Here is a 24,842-nt window from a genome sequence, read left to right as displayed (position 1 = left end):
CGAGGATTACAAAGTTGGACTCAACTGAGAAGCCAGTACCTAGATAAAGTACCTACACAGCTTGACAGGAGGGGACCCACACCCTACAGGTTGTCCACGCAGTCACCAAGCACATAGGTGAAACCAGCAAGGCAACCACAACCACTAGAGAGAACCAAATTAAAAAACAGGGATCGGCACACAAGCCAGATTGCCCGTGGGAAACCCGTAGACACTCTCCAACCTTCCAAGATGTGGAGACTTTAGAAGAAATCATATTTTATTTCAGAATGCAAGATTCTCCGTCCTGAAGAAAGCGGCTAGTTATTAGTACCGCTGAAACCAGTTGACAAACAGAAGAGTTGTGGGGCTGATTGTCCCAACTCCGAGACCCTACATACGCTTGAGGAGAGGGTTCGAGTGATTGAACATCATTTTAATCATATCCAACAGTAAAAGTTGACTTACTGATAGATAAAAAACAATTTTTAAGTTGTATTCGACCACCAGGTCGAAGCAGTTATAACTATAAGACACACAGACTGGGGGCGGTAATATTAAGAAGAAAACCGACCACCAAGAAATGTGCACCTAATCACTTAGATTTAGGAAAGTAGTGAGAGAGTTGAGGGCAAAGACCTCTACACCCCCATTGCAGGCGGTACACCATCGCCACCTAGGGGTGGCTGTACCACACTACGGGTGCATGAGGGATTTGAACACAGGGCCAGAGAGCTATCAATAGGGACTTAGACCCAGGAATAACTTGTTTTAATTAAATAACTACTGTCTATCTTGTGTTACTGATGAACAGGTTGGCCATCACTAGCCCCTGACCCTAGAATGCAAAGATGAACTCTTGGAAATCCACTATTCATCACCCCTTGGTAGCTCTTCACAAAGCTTGTGGCCATCCCCGGTATCTACAGGCCCTTGCTTCCTTACATGTACTTCCAAGGCAAAACTGACATGTTCCCCACAGAGCCCAAAATCAGCCCCTCTTGAATTTGCCTCATTTCAGGTATCATTGCCAGTACACCTAATCGCTGCCACTCCTCAGATCCTGGATCAACCTTGATGTCCTCTGACACCTCCCATCATTCATGACATGAACACTGGCAGTGTCCAGTTTCCACGTCATGCCTAGCTAAGGGTGGGGGGAGTGTTGCACTGTGCTCAATGGCATTCATCCTCCCACTTCTGGGTATACTTCCACTTATTAATATGATATGATTTTCACAATTGTGCTGATGACATCCATTTCACTGCGGTACAGACTACAAAGAGTGCTTGTCTAGTAGACATTAATGATTGGATGCACAACAGCAAGTTTAAATCCTCACAAATCAATGTTGGTGGTGGACTTCTCCATGGAAACTAGACTCATTCCTTTTGGACAGCTCATTCGCTAATCATGTCATGAAAGTAGAAAATGTGAGCATTAATTCAGACCCAAAAACTACAAGGTCATGCAGATTTTCAACTTTGCTTAGGAACTCTTTTTCACTTACGGACACTTAAATGTATATTTTCTTACCTTGATCATACCTAAACATTTTCAGCTACAGAAACACTTGTACTGTAAATGATAGGCTACATAAATACTCCTTCTACAAGTTGGCGGCATTTCATCTGTGCCTACAATGCCTAAAGAATGCAGATGTCTGTCTCCTTTTGAAACAAACTCAGAGCCCATGTCAGGCCTGCCCTGATTTCTCTCTGTTGGACGTCTGTCGCCACTCCTATTGAGTTCTAGCATCTGCTGTGGTTTCTCTCTTTTTGCTCCTTGTAACCACTCCCCTTGATTTCAAGGTTGTCTCGTTGACCCTGCCGATCAGAACAAGGGACCCGGCTTACTTTTTCTGAAAATCGCTTGATACTAACCATAGAGATGCATGTGATCCTTGGCACGTGTCCCGCTAATCACCACACCCCCAAGTAGGCTCAGGTCAGATGTATTATTGGTTAGGTTTCTGGCCCAGATACTTCTGTGGCGAATCCAGGGAATTTGTCCCTTCTTCCCAAGGCGGAGCCAGGCCCTTTGGGACTAGAGATGTGAACCTGCTACGCAATATACTCCCTAGGGGACAGAGCAAGTAGGATCTCACTGTGGGTGACCCCCCTTAGGGGACAAGGCACCCCCAAGCAGAGATGCTTCCATACCTCCCTCTTGTACTGACTCCCAAATGTGTGTAGGATATATGACAACTGAACCGTGTCCTGGCAACTCTCGCCCACTGCATTGCCATTTTCTGCTCAAATTTCCAGTGCAACGCTGACAACACTCAACTCATTTTCAGGCTGCCCTCGGCCACCTCCTCTCCCTCTCTCATCTCTGATTGCCTAACTGCCATTCAAGATTGGTGTGCCGCCAACAATCTTTGTCTGAATGCCAGCAAGACGGAGATCCTCCCCATAGGCACACCTTCACCATCCTTTCTTCTCACTCTCTGGCCAGCTTCCCTTGGCCCGCCTCCTACCCCCCACCTGCGAGGCTTAAAACCTCGGGGTCATCTTTGACTCCACCCTTTCCTTCGCCGCCCACATCTCTGAGGTCTCTAAAAAGTAAAACTTCCTACTGCACCTCCTCAGAGGTACTCTGCCTTTCCTCTCCTTCCCCCAGAAGCTCATGGTATCCCAAGTTTTGGTTCTCTCTAGGATGGACTATTGTAACAGCTTCTTTCTAAATCTACCTGCCTCTACTCTCCGCCCTCTGCGACTAATCTAGAACAGGACTGCAAGACTTGTCCTTGGCCTCAAGCCCTGGGATCGCATCTCTCCAGCTCTGAAATCTCTCCATTGTCTCCCAGTGGATGCAAGTATTAAATTCAAAACCCTCTGCATTGTCCACAAGGCTTTCTGGGGCCTGGGTCCAAAATACCTTCAGCTATCCCTCTGCAAATGCCTCCACCCTCGAGCTCTTCGCTCCTCTACCTCTAACTCCCTCAGGATCAGTCGTTTTTCAAAGAAATGAGCTGGGGGTAGATCTGTCTTTGGCTGTGGCCTCCCTCTGGAACAGCCTCCCTGCCACTCTAAAACTTGAGGAGAACCATCTCCGGTTCCGGAAGCACCTCAAGACCTTCCTCTTTTCTTCTGCCTTCGCTCCCCCTCTCCCCTGCTGATCTGTTCTCTCTTGGCACCGTGCAACTGGCCACCCTTTATCCTCCGGGCCCAGGTACCTGCTCACCCTGTCACCCTCCCGCACTGCCTCCGGGCCACCCCTTGCACTGTGGTCTATATCTGTAACCATACAGCCACCCCCCCTTTTTCTTCCGGCACTTATCAGACCTACCCTGTCTGCTGCCTTAAACCTAGCACTTGCAAATTGCTGGCTGCACTACCACTATTTGTTGCCTTTATTATCTATTTATTTATTTATTATTTATCTGTTTCTCCTCTACTTCTCACTTTCCACTTCTCCCCCTTCCATGCACTTTTCCCCTCCCCCTCTCCCTCTCCCATGCACTTGCGCGTTCTCAATGTCACTGGGCCTAGTCAGATCGCTGTTTTGTTCTCCCCTGTTCCACTTCCTTGCCTTGTTGAGCTCTGAAACACTTGTGTACGAGCGCAATAGAAATAAAATATCAATATCAATATCAATAACATACAGGGTCCTTTAAAGGGGATTGGCTTGGTTTCTGACCCTCTTCTGGTAACGCCATACCTGAAGCCCAGGACCAATGGTGTCTTCTCTCTCGTTCCAGGAAGGAACTGAAAAGACTTGGGGCCCAAGCACAAGAGAAGAGAACCAATCTGTTGCTGAAGTCAATCAGTCTGCACCAGAAAGCAGAGGAAAGACACTTTCCCTTGCAGCAACCTGAAGGCAGGGCCATGTTGGAGACGTGGTTGGTGGTGTGTCCACAGAACGCTGCTGAGCCCAGGGAGGAGGTGGAGAGCATATGGTCGCTGAATGAAGGAGGAATCAAGCACCTGCAGAGCGGTTTTCCGGCGTCTGCCAAACCTGATGCTGAAGTCCTGTCAATGATATAGGATCTGAACGTGAAGACTGGACGGCGAGGACGTCTGAGTCCCGGTTCCACAGCAGCTTGAACAGCCACCTCCCCGGACATGCCGGAATACAGACATGCAGCTGGAGAGCGGATGAAGGAGGAGGCTGGGATCATACCAAAAAAGCCTGCGAGGGGCTGACAGTGAGAATAGCCTGTAAAAGTCGATGAAGGGCTGATAATGTTAGCCTACCAGAAGGAGCTGCAGGCAATACCAAAATCCTAAGGCCTGAGAGGCCAGAGAGGCCAGCAAGCCCATGAGGGGCAAGGATTGAGAAGGGAATGAAAGAAGAGAGAAACCAGTGGCCTGAAGGAAGCTCAAGCTGAGCTTAGAGAGATAAGTACAATATCTTTCTTTACTAGCAGGAAACAGAGAGATATTGTGAGTGTCAAGTGACGCAAACTGGAGAGCGAAGCCATTGTTACGCAGAATCAAACTTTTTGAAATTTCCCTGAGGGTCCCGTGTACAATTCTCCAGGAAGAACAGACTCAAAGGACCAAACTTTGAACTTTAACATTATTGCCTACCAGAGGGAGTGTCAAACCAAGCAAACTAGAGAGTGCAGCCACTGTTACGCAGAAGCCAATCTTTTCAACTATTGGGACAGTTTGCCTGGAGGTTTCCAGTAACATTCTCCAGGAGGAAGAAAAGACTTAAAGGACCAAAGTTTGAACTTGAACATTATCACCAGGCCAGGGCCTGAGAGACAGAGACAGGCCCGAGAGAAAGAAATAGGTGGGGTTCAGAAACCAGCAATCTGAAGCCAAAGTGTAAGGAAAACAACTTATTTAGGCCAGTTACATTGTTTTACAGAATTTATTTGAGACATCCTGAGTAGCACCCGTTTGCTTTTGTCTTTGAAGATTAGGGACTCTTCCTCGTAGACAAGGGGATAGTTGAGGTTTTCATTTCTTTAATGAAAACTCTTGAATCATGTCTTCTTGTCCACCTTCTATGCCTGACCTCCCACACATCTTTGAACTGTAGAAGGGGCAGAAGCCTCCTCAAAGTGAGATAAAAACCGCAACTATTATTACAATTTTAACAAAATGTAATCCTTGATGAGAACTACCCAGATCTTTCTCAGGCTGACACTGACCCTAGTCTGGTAATGGGCAGAGCCTTATCTTCAAACAGGGATTGCTCTTGCCCTTCCCTGACCACTTCCACTCTTGACAACAGATGCCACTCAGACAGGATGAAGGCGCATTGGTGGGGCTTCTCAGTCCAAGGAAAATGGTCCACTCTGAAGAAATTCAATTTGTAAATATGAGCGTGAACTCACCAATTCAACAAGCTCTTTAAGCCCTGGTAGATCAAGTGAAAGTGCCAGCGGTCTTACTTTGGACCAACAACCATGTAGCCTAGACATTCTTAAAGTGGTAAGGAGCCATCAAAATACCTTCACTAGCATGAGTGGCCAATTGGATAGGTGGTTTCTCTAGCCTCTAGCAGCCGTTTATCTTTCAGGGAAGTCACATACGCTTGCTAACCATTTGAGGTGGATATTACCATCATTTGTGTATTATTGTTTAGACCTCTGCTTGTTTAAACAATTGTGTCTCTGATTTGGCTCTCCAAAATGGCTGAAAAGCTCCTCTTCCTGTGCTGTGCTTAGAAATCTGGTCCCTAAAGGTATGGCGGGTAGATACCAATTCTTTCCCCCTGAGCCCAGTTTTTCTATATCTTTTTCCTCCGATTTCACTGACTCCCAATGTTCTTCTCATTGCCTCCACATCAGGCAGGACAAAGTAAAGGTCCTTCTGACTATCTCTTTTTGGACCTGCTGCCCATCTATGGTTTCCCCTTCTGCAATCAGATGTAATTGGGGATCCTTGGTGGCTGCTAATCTGCCAACCTGTGCATTCCTCAGTCCAGCTCTACACCTCAGTCCAGCTCTATTCCACTCTAGGAGCTAAATCATATGACCTGTACCTTGTAAGTTCAGCGCTACAGTGCAGGGGTAGTTCTGATGAGTTAAGCTTCTGTATTCAGGGACCTTGCAGACCTGCAACTTAGGGGTCACTGGATGCACTGTGCTAAATGGCGCCAAGACAAGGGTGTCCATGTTACAGGCCAATTGGGCTGCTTAATAAAATGTCATGGAATAGGGGGGGTGAGGGGGAGTAGGTGTGGCCTAGGTTTAGCCACTGTGCTTTATTATGAATCATATGTCGGTGTTGATTTCTTTCTATCATGGGACCTGCCTTAAGTTTTGCACTTAGCAAAGCAATCAGTATCGGTATCATTGCTCTCTAATAGCCCTCATCTTAGTCAGAGGGTGGGTGAAAGGGGCTTGGCAAGAGCCTTCAGCCATACCAGTTTCTTCCTATAATGAAGATTCCCCCTGCTAACAGCGCAGGGAGCTCTTGATTCTATTAAAGACAAGGAGGCGAGCATTAAGCTTTCATCTTCTTTATTTTCCACTCTCCAGCAGTTTCAACAAATATAAACTTTGTAAAACTTTCCTTTAAAATGTAACTTTTTTTTTTTTTTTACAAAGAAACTTCAAGTCCTATCATTCCTGTAGTCCCACAGTCTCTGGTCATGTGACCTAGTCCTTCCTGTTCCTCTGTCCTTCCTCTTCTTTGACTGCTTGAACTGCAATCCTTCTTAACTGCGTAACTAACTGTCCAACTTGCTCTGAACTTCCTGCTTTGTGCTGGATTGGACTCCCACATTCGAACTTGCGAGCTTCTAATCAGGATCTTCAGCTGTTCTTTTGCTCATCCCCTAATGCCAGGAAGAAACAAAAATTGTGTATGTTAGGGCGGGGAATACTCACCCTATTCTGGAAGAAATAGTCATGTTAATTATCAACAATGCATTACATCATTTACTTCATTAATGTGTGTATTCGGGACGGGGATTTAATGCTCGCCTCCTTGTCTTTAATAGAATCAAGAGCTCCCTGCGCTATTAGCAGGGGGAATCTTCATTCTATGTCAAGACGGAGGTGAGCATTAAGCTTGTTCAAAGCTTCGTGCCACTGTCTCTGCTATTGCATTTATTGGTCTAAAATAAAACGTCCTGAACGTTGAATCGCTAGCCCAGTCTGCTGCTTTCATGATGTCTTGCAATGCTGCGCCTTGCCCTACTGCTTTCGAGGCCATAGCTCCTCTGACTGAATGCGCACCGAATTTGGACATGTCAATGCCTGCCAGATTCATGATGTCTATGACCCATCTCGCTATAGTGGCTGTTGCTACTCCTCTATGTGGTTTCCTATGCGCTATTAATAGTTGGGTTATTCCCGCGTCCTATCATCTGATTCCTTAATACATGATGCCATGCACCACTTAGGATGTTCTTGCATATACGGGTAAGTGATAGTAGCAGAATCTGTCTTTGTCCTCCTGGCTATGTTGAATGTCACTCCCTCGGGACCATAAGTCTTCCGATTGATCTCTTAATGCTTTAACGTCTGCTACTCTCCTGCATGATATCATGCACAGGAGCATAGCAAGCTTACCGGACAACTGCGCCACGGACAGATACCTATTGTTCGGCCAGCCTGCCAGAAATCTTAACACTATCGACACATCCCATAGTGTGTCGTACTTTGGTTGCGGGGGTTTCCTAAATCTTATCCCTTTCAAGAGCCTTATCACAGCTATGTTTTCTCCCACTGGAACCCCTTCTACAGGCAGATGTCCTGCTGAGATTGCAGACCTATACACTCCTATAGTCCAGTAAGCTTTACCGTCTTGGAGCAGGTCTGCTAGGAAATGTATTATTTCGACTAGAGGGGCAGAAACGGGATGAATATTTCTCCTTCTGCACCACGACGCCCACCTATTCCAAGCTGGTTCGTAGCTCCTTCTGGTAGAGGGTGCCCAAGACTCGGCGATGAGGGTCGCAGCCTGCGCTGAAATTCCTGGGAGATTCCAGCGTCTCCTGCTATCCTGCATGCCATCAGCGGCAGTGTCCCCTTCACCCTCAGAGGGTGATATGACCCAGCTGGGTCCGTGAGCAGACTCGCTTCTTGAGGTAGTAATCTCGAGCAGTCTATTAACAGCTCTATGAGCGTCGGAAACCACACTTGCGATTTCCAGATTGGAGCTACTACTATGAAACTCGCTGCCTCTCTGCGTACTTTCACCAGTACCCTGCTCATCATTATAAATGGTGGGAAAGCGTAGAGTACTTGTTCTCTCCAGTCCTTCAGGAAAGCATCCGCTCCCGCTGCTGCTGGGTCTAATCTCCAGCTGAAGAATCTCTCCTTCTGTGCGTTCAGTCTGGACGCTAACAGATCTGTGTGAATCGGTCCCCACAGTTCTTCCAGCTGTCGGAATATGCTCTTCTGCAGCATCCAATCGCTGGAGTCTGATAGGTATCTGGAGTTCCAGTCCGCTATAACATTCAGCGATCCCCGGAGGTACTCGGCTACCACTGAAATCCCTGATTCCAGGCAGGTGTGCCAAAAACTTTTGGCTATTTCCGCCAGTAATCTGGATCTCGTTCCGACTAAATGATTTATGTATTTGACTGCTGAAATATTGTCACTCTCCCTTTGGTAAAAGCCTTGATCGCAAAAGATCCGGCTAATAGTTCCAGACAGTTGATGTGCAGCTGGAGTTCTTCCGCGCTCCACCTCCCCCCTGTCTGGAGATCCCCGCATCGGGCTCTCCAGCCTGCTGGGCTGGCATCCGACTATCAGATCGGGGCGGTCGCCGAAAATGGCTCTTCCGTTCCATGCTTCCATGTTCGCCAGCCACCACTGTAACTCCGTCCTGGACTCTTGGTCGATGTGTACTAAGTGGTGATACTGGAGGCCCTGTTGCAAATGTCTTATTTTTAACCTTTGCATAGCTCGATAGTGCAGCGGACCCAGAAAGATTGCTTGTATCGAGGCTGCTAACAAGCCTACCACTCGTGCCACTGTGCGGAGGGATATAACTGTTTTGTTGAGGCATGCTCTCAATTCTCTCTTTATGTCTCTTATCTTCCTGCCTGGAAGCTCTAGAGTTGCTGTTCTGGTATCTAACATGAACCCTAGGAATTCTAGCCTCTTGGTTGGTATCATCTCCGACTTCTCCTTCTTCACTAGGAAACCTAGAGACTTCAGGAGTTTCGCCACCCAGTCGGCTTGGTAGAGGAGTGAGTAGGATATCGTCCAGATATATGATCATACGAATCCCCTTCTCCCTGATCGCTGCTGCTACTGGTTTCATGATCTTCGTAAACGCCCATGGCGCTGATGCTAGCCCAAAAGGCATCGTGGCGAATTGCCATAATTGCCCATCCCAGTCGAATGCCAGGAAGGGACGAAACTCCTTGTGGACTGGTACTGTCAGGTATGCATCTTTTAAGTCTATCCTTACTAGCCAGTCGTCTTGCCTGAGTGTATCCCTGAACTGATGGGTCCCTTCCATCTTGAAATGGTTGTAAACTACCCATCTGTTCATGCTCTTTAGATTTATTATAGGTCTTACTTTCTCCTTTCGATGGACTAAGAACATATTGCTCATGAATTTTGGGCGTGTGACGCATCGCTCTATCGCTCGCTTCTTTGCTAGCTTCTGCAATTCTGCTTATAATAGCTTTTTCTCTATCTGCGTTGCGACGAGAGGATGGGGTGTTTGGCTTTGGAAGGGGGTCCCTATGAACTCTATGTGCATGCCTTATACTGTCTGAAGGACCCAGGCGTCGCTGGAAAGCGAGCGCCAGCTTTCCCAGAACAACTCTGTTCTCCCTCCCACTGGTGGGTATGGGGAAACTCTCACCTGTGGGGAAGTTGTGTCCTCTTCCCTGTCCTCTGCCTCTCCTCCCTCTCGGGAAGCGGCCTTGTGGTGGGAAGAATGAGTCTGTTTATCGGCTCTCCCAGAAGTTGTTTCTATTTCCTTGAGGCCTTCTGTACGATTGGAAGCGAACGGCCGCTCGGCCGCTGAACCGACCGGTCCCACTAAAAACTCTTTCCGTAAAGATTTTCTTTATCGAGGCTTGCGCCTTTTCTAGGGAGGCGGAAGTTCCCACGAACCTCCCCATTTCTTTGCCGAATGTGTCACCGAATAAGAGGCCTTGCGCTGCCTCGCCTGCTTCATAAGACGACAGATCTCCTAGTTTCTTGTCTATTTTCAGCAGGAGGCCTCTTCTGCGCTCCGAAGAAATTGTGCAGTTCGCGTTGCCTAGAAGGCATACGGCTCTTTGCGCCCAGTTTGCTATGACTCCTGGGTCCACCTCTTCTCTGGTGTCCTTAGCTCATTCTGCCAGATCCATAATTTTCGCTAATGGACCAGCTATGTCCAGGATCTTTTCCTGGCAGCTTTTCCAGGAGCAGTCTATCCCTTTCCTGGGGTCTCTATTCGATTTTGCGATGAAGGAGCGCATCTTCGGATCGAGTTCCGGGGCTTCTGCCACCTTACCCGGCAAGTCCGGTCTCGGACACTCCACTCTCATCCTCTGTCTTACTTCCTTCTCCAATGCTTTACGCAGTCTCTGTGTCATATATTTCGCTACCCTCGGGGGGGGGGGGCACCCATTCTGATGATCTGGGATTTCTTATTTCTTCAGGCTGGAATATATCAGAGGTTTCATCCTCTTCTAGATTGTTCATTTTTCTAAGTCTTTTCTTCAGAGGGGGCTGGCTCTCCTCGTCTTCTTCATTATCAGCTTCCTCCTGAGAGGAGTTCGGAGACTCCTGAGTTTCCTCTTTGAGGAGACTTCCTTCCATATTGCCCATATTATCATCCCCTGGGCAGGGGGTCTCGAGGCTCGGCACCTGCGATTTTCTCATGAACGCTTCCCTTAGTTTGCTGAAAGTGTCAGAAGCCTCCGGGGCCTCTGATCCTGCCCCTTCAAATTGGCCCGGAGGGGCAGAAGAGTCTTTGCTCTTCCGGGCCTTGCTACACCCCTTTGGGCCCTTTGCAGTGGCCCTGGTGGACGTGGTGTCTTCGGTGCTTAAGTTTTTCTGGCTCAAAGAATTGTTCGATGGTCTGGAGTCTCTCCTGAAGAGGTTTAACTCCCTGAGCCACTGCCTCTGTCAGTGAATCCCCTAGCACCTCCTTAAAACTATAGGCTAGGTCTTTGGAGACTGCCTCCTCCTCCTCACTCCACTCGAAATTAGACATTTTCTGGTGCTATCAGGGGCCTGAAATACCTTATAAAGGTGTAGTGGCACGTCCACTGAATCCACTCTGTGAGGCTGCACCTTATCTGCACCCAGTCTGATTGTGCAGTATTTCTTGGGACTCTTATACTGTCCTTAGTGTAGATATACACTTAGTTGTGATTTTTTCAGTTCAATTAAAACAATTATATCAATACTGGAGCTTATCAGCGCTCCGCAACAAAGCGATCGCTCTGTCCTCTTCGAAATTCTACTCCACACGGAGCTTTCTGATGTAGGCTCCGCCTACCCAAAGGTGGGGGCCCCTCTTGCCAAGCGTCACGCTCTGGCTCTCATTAGAGGGTTTCCCCTTGCTCGCGAGCCGCGCTTGCTGTTGTCTCCGCCCCCACAAGGGTGGGGGCTGGAGCTCATGCGACTACGCAGCGAGCGAGGGAGATTCTCGCTTGCTGCTATACGCAAGCGGAAAGGAAAACTCAGGGTTTCCTCACTCGCGCGTGGCCCCGCCTCCCCAAGGGTGGGGGCTCACCTGCTCCCAGCGCTAACACGGCGCTGTGGCTTACTCGTGTGAGGGAATCTGCAGGCCCCCGAGGTGCCGAGTAGTGCGGCACGGGGCCGCAGAGTCCTCACATCTAAAGTCCAATATCACATCAAAATCCGAACGCTGCGCCACACGCGCTCTATGGATATATCAAAGTTGTACACGTGTCATTAAATATGCTAAACACTCAACAGATACATCATGTCACGGAGCATATGAAAAACGTTACTTATCTCTGGAGAGCAGGAAAAGAAGAGGAAGGTCAGAGGAACAGAAAGGACTAGGTCACATGGCCAGAGACTGTGGGACTACAGGAATGATGGGACTTGAAGTTTCTTTGTAAAAAAAAAAAAAAAAAAAAGTTACATTTTAAAGGAAAGTTTTACAAAGTTTATATTTGTTGAAACTGCTGGAGAGTGGAAAATAAAGAAGATGAAAGCTTAGTACTCGCCTCCGTCTTGACATAGGATTGGAATTCTAAGCGTGGACCTGGGATTTGAACCTGTGTTGCTCTGCGTCCAAGACGAGCACGTTGCCACTGAGCTATGTATGCAGTTGTTTTTCACCATGTTCACCAATTGTAGTCACAAACTTCTAACTGGGTTCCACTTGGAGCAGGGCATTATTTTGGGATCGAATAAAATCTATATAGAAACGTATAGTCAAGAAATGATATCTAGTATATTCGAAACAGGACCCCCTCATAAATGAACCTCGAAGTTATTTGTTAAAATGAAGTAACCCCTGCTTAACTCGCTTCCCTTTGTATTTATGCTTTAATATTTTCCCTGTATATCAATCTATGGGTGCTGGGCAGAAAGTACCAGCAGAAAGTGCTGTCTTTTGTAAATCTGAGGTAGAAACAGCTAGACATATACTGACCGATTGTTCCAAGTCTTATGAAAGCATACCAACGTGGATATGACCAACTTTGTCATAGGCTGGGAAATGTTAATTGTGTCAAGTTTTGGTCCACAATTTACTCTGTTGACTCATTAGTTAGTTATTTACTCTAGTGGAGCAGCATACTTGGTTTTGGAAGAAGTACTATTGATACTTCTGGCACTGCAAATTTCAGATGTGAGTGAGTTAAACTGTTATGTTTGATTATTAATTGTTATTACTTTTAATTCTATATTGTTTGATAAAAAGGGTATGCTGATATGAAAAGGGTATGCTGATATCACATTTTAATTCCTTTAATTATATGTTTATAAAGAAAATGTAAAATATATCCTTTTTGTATTACTATGTTGTTTTGTATTGTAATATGTTATGTTATAGTGCAAAGGCTTCACAATAGCCATATGCAAGTAATACATTTTTTAAAAAAAACATTATTTTGCCCCCCTTCAATGGTAGTTCGTGTCATGTGTGCATTTTTTAAGAAGAGGGCGCTCACGTGTTGGATCTTCCTCTCTCCTAGATGCATTTAAAACGCCTTCCTTTGTCACTATTAACCAATGGATTTGGTTCCCTTTTCTCAAGGACTATGAATTAGCAAATGCTTCCTTGCCAGTCTTACTGCAAGGCCATTCAACAAGGAACATCTCTGCCCCACTGGTGGAATTCAAGGCTGTGGGGCGGTCACTCTTCTACACATTTAAGTAGCAACATAGAGTTCCCCACCTGCTTACATTCAGTATGATGAATTGGGAATTGGGAATTGGGGGGTGGGGTCCTCACTCCTTTCCCTTTGGGACAGGCTTGTTGCTGACTGTCTCCAATTTTTTATTAAAATATTTTCATAGGAATAAGCTTGGTGTGCATGTACAATGACAGTCTAGTACTGGTACCTTACTTGGATTGATTAGGTATATCCTGGGAGTGTAAGGATAGTGACGAGTAAGATGGACAGAGTAACGGACCGATTACTTAACGTAATCTTCATTAGGCCAAGTCTTCCACACAAAACTCAAAGTTGTTAGGCCAAAGGGGAAGGAGGGCCCTCCTTTTATACTAATTAGCAATATGATTTAATCAAAAGAAAGGAAAGATTAACAGATAAAATCCAGATGAGTGGTGTACCTTGGTATGGCATATTAATGTCTATATTGCAAGACCATTCCCCTCAATGTGTAAAGATAGGGGAGAACGTGGGCTTTGAGTAATGAGGACTACCAGTAAGTAATCGGGCCATTCCACAGGAGACCAGCTGACATACCAGTATTCTGCATTCAAAGGCTGCTGGAACATGGCTAGTACATGAGATAGTAATGTTCTGGCTAGAACATGACAGAGTAATGTTATAGCATGGCCTTGTAAGCCACCCCTCTGTTCCACCTCCAAATATAGGTATTTTTTGCACCTGATCTCTCCAGACTGAATGATGTGCACTCAGTTCACTCGACTCCATTCAGTGCTGGGTACACATTAGGGTGTGCATCCCGCAATAATGCCCCCTGCCTTACCACGACTGCCGACTTTGGGATGAATCAGGGGGCTCTGCCCCAACACCCGCTACATACGGTTTCAGGTGACTCCCTTCAGGAGATCATCACATTGTGCTAGCTGCCCATTTAAGAGAGACCTTTCAAGACAGAAAGACTGATTCCACTGACCTGTGCAAGGCACCCCTGTGATATTGCCAACATCAGACAAACTCAATAGTTTATGGTTGTTTCAGAAATGCTCACTGTGAGCACTGGAGTTGACTGAGCAAGTAGCCCTACCAGCTCTGCTCCCTACTCTGGAGGCACATGCAGATGCACGCATGCGTGTATATGCAGATGCACGCATGCATGAATATGCAGAATCCAAGCTGACGGAAAGGCCCAAAGTAGGCTCGGTGTGCAGCTCCCAGTGAGGCCAGAAAATGCAGTCTTACACAGCTGAAACCCCTAGCCACTCGGCCACAGGCCAATCCCACTATATTTCCCAGAGGCTACACATTAACTTTAAACTGGCGCATGGATAGGGAGTGCATGTCGACATAAAGAAGGGAGGAGGAAACTAAGTGTGGGCATTAGCAGTATTAGAGAGACGAGCAGTGAAGAGGTGGGAGTGCGGAAGGAGTTTCAGGATACCACGGGGCGGCAGAGAGAGTTGAAGAGTCATAATTCAAAGGAGGTGAAGAGAGGGGTTGTAGGTGGAGGTGAATGTGCCGGAGGTAGTGAAGGATCTAAGAGAGTTGAAAGAACTGAAGGAGGGGGAGGTGCAAAGGGAATTTAAGGAGTAGTGGAGAGGAGAGAAAGCAGGAGACTTTGGAGCTGATCAGTGATTGGGAACATGAGATTGGTTTGGGTGGCAGTGAGGCATGGAGGTGAACTGACAACCACCCAGGCACCTGGGGACCTTCCAGTCTCACCTCACCTCCGGGAGACATTGACATTCTTTTTGCAGCAGAACCTGGATCGTCAATGTGCATGCCTACAGCCTCTGTAGTGCTCCCATACCACGTCAACCAATGACCTTGAGATAACTCATCCGAACAACGTTTACCTATAACCGTGATGGACAACGGGGAAAGACCCAGAGAGACATTTGAGGAACTTTCTGAAGCAAAGAGTTTTTCCCTTTTCCATTCTGGCCACTTTATTGAGTTGCCCAATGCTGTATATGGCACTGAAATAAATCAGTGTGGACCTAAGATATGAGCTGCATCCTCTGTCTAGTACACTGGGCTTTGGCACAGTCCTCTAGTGCTAGCTAAGTATGCACGTATTTAGGAGTGCCTATTCTGCCCAACAGCACCTATATCAAATAAGCATGCTATGGTGGCTGATCCACCCAACGGGAACCACCTAATCTCCCTGCAGTTATTCTCTAACACAGTAGCGATTTTCCGGAATTCTACACTCTGGTGAATTCACCAACTTTTCATTTCACTTTCCTTTATGATGTCCCAAAGTCTCTAAAATAATAATCTCTTTATCTCTTAGGCGCTTTACCTCTCTCGCCCACTCCCACAATCCTTTACTCTTTCACTCAGTTCACGCCTCCATTGCTCACTTACTGTCTCGATTATTTGCGCATGCTCTCTGATACTCACCTAGTCAGTCATGCTTTTTACTCTATACTGGCATATATTTATCTTAAAGTAAAATGGTGTCTCTCACTCAGAGCATATATGTGTATATTTTTATGGATTAGAGGTTTTTACCGATAGTGAAACAGCATGGCTTGACATTCTTGAAGGGAGATTATGGAAGAATGCTATAGGGTTAGCCCAATCTGTCCCGATGGAGGCCCTTTGCTTTGAATTGGGGCTTAGTAGAGGGATCGCCGCTAGTCATTTTTATGTAAAATTTATGATGAATAGGAGCAATCAGGAATAACCCTTAACACCCTTCCTGGATGAGAATGGTTGTTTAATCACCTCTCCAGCCTTGAGGCAATGGCATAATGACGTTGCTAAATTCTTAGAAGAGATTGGGTTTACCTGCCAATCTGGGACCGCAATAAACTTTTGACGTATTTAGCAGGGAAATCCAGTTATAAAATATTCTCAAGACAATCCTTTCAGATTAACACCTAATGTACTTATATGAAAAATGTACAGAACTGTACAGTGAGAAGATTCATTCTCTAAGACTCAATCAACTGCCTCCTTGTATAATAGAGGAGAGCAGCTTAAAATTCCTTTTAAAAAGCGATTGTGTAGGCTATTTGTCTTGGAGCCTGAGACTACCAGCCACTTACTAACTGACTGCTGTAAACTGTTCCTGATTTATGAAAAAGTTTTTTTTTTTAGACGAGTGCAGTATATGAATTGTATCAATACTGATTAATTCTGGGCTATGGTGTTTGCAGTTAATAATTTGGTCGTGAATTTTACTTTTTTTATATGTGGCAGGAAATTATGAAGATTTTAAACAAATTGTAATTTGATATTAACATAGAATTATTTTTTAAATGTGTAATATGCTTTTAATGAAATTGAATATTTATTGTTTCTTTTAACATTGTGAAATGGAAATGTAATGTTTTTTTACGTGGAAATGTGTTAAACTTTATATTTAACCAATAAAACACAATAATACAAAAAATACATATATGTATATGTATATACATATATATATATATATATATATATATATATATATATATATATATATATATGCACTGATTCCAACATGACATTACAAAAAACAAGCCCCTCCTCTGTGTTCCTTTGTTTCTATCCGTTTAAATCATTTTAAATAACTACGTTTTTTTTCCCCTAGCGAAATTCGGGAGCTGAAAAAGCTGAAACGCAATCGTGGCTCCTTATTCTCAGTAAGTCTTTTTTGTTTTAAATCAATGAATATATGTAGTATTACGTTAGATATTAACACGAGTTTGTACCTGTAACTGTACAGTTCATCACAGGATAGAGGGACGAGGTCAGCAGTCAGAAGAGGGGGAGCACCTTTAAGCGTAGGCTGCCTGCACAACAAGCAGGGCAAAGGCTGAAAGATGAGCAGCGGGACTCAGTGCAAGCATCCTGCAAACACCGTACAGTAACCGGCTGTGTCTGCGAGGACGCTGGGCACGGTACCCAGTGTGCTCTTCATTACCTCCCATGATGTGGGGGCATGTGTCATATCTGCTTCGTACTCCTCTCAGTATCCGAATGTCCTATTGCGTAGTATAATGCCTGGCTGCTACAAGGCAATATTGAATGCTTGTCGTATAAAAACCTCCCTGGATTGCCCATTATTCATAGGACATGTTTTTGTTTGCGTTTCCTTTTTGTATTTGTCCTTTGCATAGAGTGTCACCATAAGGTATTCAAAGAAAACCTCAGGGCCTGATTCACACCGAGTGTTTTTCAGTGGTTTACCAATTTATTGTGTGAATTGCTAAGGTTGACTCACTTTTGGCACATGTTGTTGGTCAAGAGTGTGATGGGCTGTTAGGTTAGCTTGTCCATCATGTGAATAGTACTGTTTTAGTCCTTCCTCAAATCGAGTGAGATGCGTTTCAGTCCAGAAATCGAATGTAGAATGCTTCTGGTCAATGTCTCCCTTAGGCCCCCATTGCATGCTTTTGAAGTGAGATTTATCCACCTTTTGCTGGGATGCTGATCTTCGCTTTCTGCGGGTTGTTGGGGGTGTGACTGGCCATCATTTTATGAATTGGGCTAATGATTTGCTTGAAGTTGATCCTCGGTTTGACATCCTGTCATAATGTGTTTCTGAGTATCACTGTGGCATGAAATTACACATTGCAACTCTTGGGTGGCACCTGAGTGCATGGTCGTAGGAGGCTGATTTCTGTGTGCGGTCCAATACACTGAACATTGCTGCCGACTTAAGCCTATTGGATCCCTATCAAAATGTGGACCTTTCTTTTTCATGAAAGGACTTCTGTCATGTTTATAGGCGCCTTAATAATATTGACTGCTTTGGGTGAGTGAGTGCTTTTTATTTCCCATGTGAAGAACTGTCACTAAATGTTCTCGGGTTTTGATCTTTGGCTGGGATTTAGCAGGGCTGCCTGGACAGCACACTACAAAGGGGGCTTGCAGGTTTTTGATATGTCATTTCTCATTGCATGCACCATGCCAATCTTTCTTGGGCAGTATTGGCTGAATAAGGCAATATCGCTTTTCTATGCGCTCCAAGAAGAGGGCCCACATCCAAGCCTGCATCTCTGGAGCCACTAACAAAACGGATTAACTTTTCACAATCTGCAATTAACTCGCCAATCCAACTGTAGTCTCTACCTCGCTCCTTCCTTCAAAGGTGCTCTGCACTGCTTTGGCTCCCAATTCACCTCCAAAACTTAAGATATCCTGGCCTCACTCTCCACCACCCCTATCTTCACTCCCGCTCCTGCTCCCCTGCCTCCCTTGGCTCCCCTCCCACCGCACCCACACTCACCTCCCTTCTTCCCATAGCACCCAATGAGGTCTCTAAAGTTGTCTGCTCTATGATTTTATCCAAACAGGTGATCCCCTGCTCTTCTAGAACCATTAAGGAAAACGTCTCCTCTCGCACCCCGGCTCTTGCCGGCTTCTGTAACCACTCCCTTGCCACTGACTATTTCCCTCTATTCCTCAAGCACTCCCTTGTGCACCCTCTCCTAAAAAAGCTGCCTGCTGACCCCTCTTGCCTGGCTACCTCCACCCCCCCTTGCTGGGCAAACTCTTAGAGAAGTTGGTCCTCCCCCAACTGGTCCTTTATACTGAACTTGTTGGTTGCATCCATGGCCAATAATCTGGATTCCGGGCATCCAGAGGCATGGAAACTGCTCTACCGAACACCCGTGAAGACATGCTCGCAGATTTTACTCTAACTCTCCTGCTGTTCTCATTTTCCTCGATCTCTCCTCTGCCTTTGACACAGTCAGCCATTCTACCCTCATAAAACAGCTCTGTGATACCTTCAACATCACGGATCGAGCTCTGGACTGGCTGACCTCTTTCCTCACTAACTGCCCTCGCCGTTCAACTGTGCCCTTTCTCCTACACCATCTCACTCTCTAGCTGCAATGTCCCCCGGGGCTCTATCCTATTGCCGTGGCTCTTCAATATCTATCTAGCCCCTCTTGCTCACTTGATCTGCTCCTTCTCTCCCCATTTCCAGTGTTATGCTGATGGCACAAAGCTTTCCTTCAAACTTCCCAGTACTACCTCCTCTTCCTCTTCTCTCACCCCAGATTGTCTGACCGCCATCCAGGCATGGTGTGCAGCTAATGATCTCTGTCTTAATGCCAGCAAGACAGAGATCCTTCTCATTGGGACACCTGCGCCCTATTTTGCACGTACCCTGTGGCCGCCCTCTTTGGGCCCTCTACCCTCACCATCCTGTGAGGCCAAAAACCTTGGGGCCATCTTCGACGTAGCTCTCTCCTTCACCCCTCGCATCTTGGACCTAATTCCAGCCTAACCTCCTTAGAGACATTCTCCCCTCCTCACCTTTCCCCGGAATCTTAACGTCTCCAGAGCTCTGGTCCTCTCTAGGCTGGACGACTGGAACAGCCTCTTCCTCAATCTCCCCCTTTCCTCCCTCACCCCCTTCAGCTAATCTTGAATAGGGCTGCAAGACTTATCCTTGGTCTCAAGCCCAGGGAGCTTATCTCCTCAGCCCTAAAATCTCTCCACTGGCTCCTGGTGGTTGTGAGGGTCAAATGTAAGACCCTGTGCATCATCCACAAGGCTTTCTGTGGCCTGGGACCACACTATCTCCAACTTTCCTAAATGCTTCCGTGCTTGAGCCCTCTGCTCCGCCAACTCCAACTCTCTGCTTGTCAAACGCTTCTCAAGCAGAGAGTGATAATGATATGATGAATCATTTATCACACGTTTGTACACAATTGTTTCTAGGCGCGAGTGGGGGGCAGGTTCCTCTCTTCGGCTGGTGCCTCTCTTTGGAACAGCCTCCCTGCCCCTCTCAGACTTGAGCGGGATCTCCTTAAGTTCTGGAAACTTCTCAAAACTTGCTTTTCTCTACTTCTTTCCCTTCCCTGCTTATCACCCCACTGCCATGGAGACTGGTTACCAGGACCTCTACCCAGTCACCACCAGCACCCCACTGCCCCCTCAGGACTACCCTTACGGGCGCCCTGCATGGCGGCTGAGTATCCCATCCTTGCGATTCCTCCGCCCCAGCACTTAGCCAGTGGGCCCCTCCTGGACCCCCTTGCACTTCCCTCCCGGGCTCCCACTAGCATTTCTCCATTACTAACTCCCCATCCCTCCCTCCCTATCTCCCGCACTTCTCTTCACTGCACTTGCACGTCCGAATGTCACAAGGCCTAGTAGGACCATGACTGTATGTACACCATTTTGCCATTGTTATTTACTCCCCTTGCTCCCTCCCAACTTGTTTTGTGGTACCAGGAAACACCATTATGTTGTATAGGTGCCTAACACATGCTCAAATAAATAAATAAAATGGCTCATCAAAGCTGCCACCATCAATGATGTTACATTAAACTGTAGGACAAGATGATTTTTACAGTTTCGTGAGGCTCTATGGCAATGAGTATGGCTGCTTGGTCATAGTAATGTAGACATGGGAACAATCTGGGGCTTCGGTGGCTGCTTCAACATTGTGATCCATAGGCATGGAGCTATGAAGTACTGTGTGTTATACTATACTGATCGTGTGTCCTGTCACCCACACAGGAGCAGTAGGATAAGGATTAGAAATGTCGGTGTATACGTATGTGCATATCTACACTAGATGTGTGTCTACCTGCCTGTCCTCATTGCTGTTGTCTCATCTATCTTGCATGCTTTACCTTGTTCAGCAGGGTGTTCCTCAAGGTTATCCTATTGCTAGGGTTTTTCTGTATCTAATGGGAGGAGAAAGTAAATAATATGTGATGTTCGAAAATTCTATGAGTCCTATTGAATTTTTGTGGGATTTTAAATGGTGGGTAGTACTTACTATCAGTGCCAGTAAATTGTTTTCCAAATGTGGTTTATGTGTATCTTTTTCCATGGGAGTACTGCCTCTAGTTTGCATATTTTTAGACATTGGGGTTGTTTTTATTTCTTTTGTGTTTTTGAGGCATAGAGTTCATGCCTTCTATATCTGTTATGCTTTCAGAAGGCATGCATCACTTGACAACCATCGCACATTTTACAAACTATACTACAGAACACACAAGACTACCTATTAAATTCTCTAAATGTTGGGGTTCCCCATAGGATCGCGTATCACATAAAGTAACCAAGACCATCTTTCCTCCACCAGTACAGTATGTAGATCTTCTTTGGTGTGGCCTCTCCTAAAAAGGTCTCCCTGGAACATAGCAACTTTTGGAAACTTTAGGCCTATTTCCTCCTTACCACATCTAGCCAAACAACTGGGACAGACAGTGAACCGAGCATCTCAAACACTTATAGAGGATCATAACTTGCTGGAAGCAGCCCGGTTTGGTTTCAGTCCTGGTCGGAGCACAGAGCTGGCCATAAAGACTGTAATGGACCAGCAGGGGTGGCTGGTGGGGATGCTGAGGCTCTGACCCTTTTTGATCTTTCTATGGCATTCCCAACTGTCGACCATCGACTCCTTCTAACCTGGCATATGAACGCTGCTGTTCTGCTTGCATCTCTATCACACAAAAAGGGATACAATGATGTTTGTATGTGGATTTCAGAATAACGGGCCCTTTAATCACCTCTCATATAAAGCCCCCCTAAAAGCTTCAGCTCACGTTTGAGATTATGGTGACCTGGGCATTTTCTAAAGTACACCAAGTTAAAAAAAAAAAAGGAGCATCTAATGAGTGTTTTACTTTCTGTGCTTTTTAATTTTCATTTCATTTGATCATTTGTATAACACCTTTCACTATGGGTATGGTTCCAATGTGCTGAAGGTTGAACGCCCTTGTCCGAAATATGGGAAAGTTAGGAGGTGCTAGCATGCGTGTGTGCATTATGGCCTTTAAAGCTTACAAGGGCTTGGCACATGTCTAACTGACATGTGTATGGGTGGAGAGAGGTACACTAGGGAAATAAGCTGTATGGGGTGTGTAATAGGATCGTCAGTATGTGTGTAGCTGCAGTTCCGTTTTTTTGCTGTGAAAGGAAGCTACATTCTTATTGTACAAGCGTTGAAGTGTCATTCGAGTTGTATGTGAAAGAAGATTCACGCGGGGGTGGCTGCGCATTTAGCTAATTCCAAAGCACAGAGTGTGAGAGGAAAAATTGATTGGTTATAATCAAGTGAAAGCCTAGAAACAGTACATTCGCCAAAAACCTACATTTGGGTTGAAAAATTATGGTAGGTGCATTTATCCAACTATCATTAAATGGCTACATTCACTTTTAAAACGCATGCACTGAACACCAGCCGACATTGCAAAATTACGAAAGGAAGTCATTCTTTACGGGGAAAAGAAATGATAGCTGTGAATTTTCCAATTATAATAGCTTGCAGTGAAATGTACTTACAATTGTAATTTAGGGCCTGGTTCAAAATGTTGTTAGTAAGTGGAAGCAACAATAGTTTGGCAACATGCCAAGTATGTGCACAAAACAGCACAAATCCTTTTTAAAAATTTGATGAGGCTTTAGAAATCTGCAACTTTGTATTAGTGCATTTTTCATATTGTATGATAATCGACAATACTACTTAATCCTCATAACCCACCCACTGCTTACTACATGAAAGTACCCCTGCTCTTGGACAGTTGTTGACATCTTTAAACTTATAAAAAACACTCTCTCTTATGTCCCGGGAGAGTTTGGAGGAGTGTCTGCAGATAGGTCAGCTAAAGGGGGTTCTCACAGAACCTGGATGGGGGGATAATCTCCAGAGAGAGCTGACTGGGCGATGGATCTTGACAGACACATTTCAGATCAGTTGTAGTCTAAGATATGCAGGGGTATTCTCCAATCCACAGTCTCACTCCAATATCGGATGTAAGCTCTTTTTTAAAATGTTATTTTGTATTTTTACTATGCATTTAGTTTATATTCAATCAAGAACAAACTTTAGCGCATTAACAACATGCAATTAAAATAGCATTACCTGCTACGTAAAAGAGAAAATACAAATGTGTCAACCCAAATAACCAAATACCAATACATATAAGATGTCAACATTTCTATGTTCATTGCCTAAGTAAGCCATATAATGTCTTCTTAGGGACCATTATCAATTAATTATCTAGTCAGTCACCATATGCCATATATAATAGGCAGCAGCGTTCTCTACTACTGATTCCGCCTCAATCAGATCCGACCAGAATTGATCCCTGCTTATGCTCTCTACAGATGAACCACTAACCCGGAACCTTTGATATACAGGGGTTTCAGAACAATGCATGCTGTCAGTAGATGTCGACTTGTTTCCACTTCTGTAGAAGAATGCCTACACATTACATCTTGGACCTCATGGGCAGCTGTATTCCACTTGTTTGTGTATTCTTTCGATCCCAGTATGGTGAACCTTAATTGCATTGTAAACCTCTTAAACGATGAATTGGACCCTTTTAATAAGTAGCTTTTGTGTTTACCAATCTTGACACCTTGATGAGAATACTCTGTTTCTGCTGAGCTTGCTCCGATTGTCTATGTCCATTGCCATATCCCATATTTCTTTTTAATCACTGCCACATAGTCCGGTCGTTCACATATTGTGTCTAAGTTAAGACCCAATTTGCACAAGTAATCTTCCATACCTCTAGCAAGCTCTAAAACGGACCCACAGGTGGCACTACCTGCTGGCCAAATTGGCTAGAATATTCTCAGGGGTGGACTCTCATTGCTGAAAGTGTTGGTAGGTGAGCAGGGACTACTGTCATATGTGGTGGAGTTGCAAGTATGCCCAGAAATACTGGAAAGAGGTTCTCTCATGGATTAAGGGGATAGACGGGATCAACAGAACAATCTCTCCCTTGTTGATGCTTTTTGTGTTAAAGGAGAGGGAGAAGGAGAGGGGCAGTATGGGACACTTGGTGAGAATCCTTCTGGTGACCACTAGAAGCTGTCTGATTCAGTTCTGGGTGAGAAAAAGGAGAAATAATAGGTTTAAAAAATGCTTGACATCTATGACATGGAATTTTTGACACACCTCCTAGATTAATCGAAATTGAGTATAGAATGGGCTTGGCTTCCATTCTTTGACAAGTATGGGAATTATTTCCTAGAATAAGTGGGACTACAATATGAGCATTGATTTGTTATAGAAATGTATTTGTTACTTTCATATAGGGGTAGTGTGAGGGGAGAGCGTAAAGGGGAGGGCTTTGGCGGTTACAAAAGGAGGTATGAAAAAGTTTTAAATGAGAAAGGATTGAGAATATAAATCTGATGTGTTGATGTTGACATGCAATAATGAGTATTAGGTGTTCTTGTAATAAGAAAATGACATTAAGCTTTAATTTTGAAAAAAATAAAAAACTCTTTTTTTTGTTTCCTCTACCCCTAACATTACCACACTTTCCCTACCACTTCCAGGATATTTCAGCTCGAGCAGGCTATCATTCTAGAGTGGGAAGGGTAACGTAACCACTGTGGCGAGTCGTGGAGTTTAAATGGTAGTGTTGATTACTGTTAAGAAGGTTTTTTAAAGTCACTATGTGGGATAGAACTTTGAAAAGCTAGCCTAGGGTTAACGAGGCATCTTACGACTCCTGTTGAGCAAAGCCACTCTTTTAAATCGTTGTGACCAAGCAGCAAGGCTGGAATAAGGAGGAAGGGGGCATTGTTGTGTAGTACAGTTAACGATTAGCAGAACAGGTAAGTATAAGACACACCCAGGTAAGTTACAAAAATAATATTTCATTGCAGTGCTACGCTACAGCAATCTTTAGATTTTTAGGGTAAGTAAAAACACTTCAGAACATATACACAACTGGCAGTT

At 45.3% G+C, this 24,842-nt stretch overlaps 1 long non-coding RNA gene across 1 annotated transcript in view; it reads left to right on the top strand.

The window, feature by feature from the left end:
* Positions 1-16,812, top strand: part of LOC138468474 (uncharacterized) — a 123,410-nt gene extending 106,598 nt beyond the window's left edge. Inside the window, exon 3 of the long non-coding RNA XR_011268269.1 lies at positions 16,761-16,812. This is a non-coding gene — a long non-coding RNA (uncharacterized lncRNA). The remainder of the gene's footprint in view (positions 1-16,760) is intronic.
* The last annotated feature ends 8,030 nt before the right edge of the window (positions 16,813-24,842 follow it).

The sequence above is a fragment of the Ambystoma mexicanum genome, chromosome 4q, assembly GCF_040938575.1.
Source record: "Ambystoma mexicanum isolate Mex_15411 chromosome 4q, UKY_AmexF1_1, whole genome shotgun sequence".
Lineage (NCBI taxonomy): Eukaryota > Metazoa > Chordata > Amphibia > Caudata > Ambystomatidae > Ambystoma > Ambystoma mexicanum.
The sequence above is the reverse complement of the archived record's forward strand: the minus strand, read 5'-3'. Positions and strand labels throughout refer to the sequence as shown.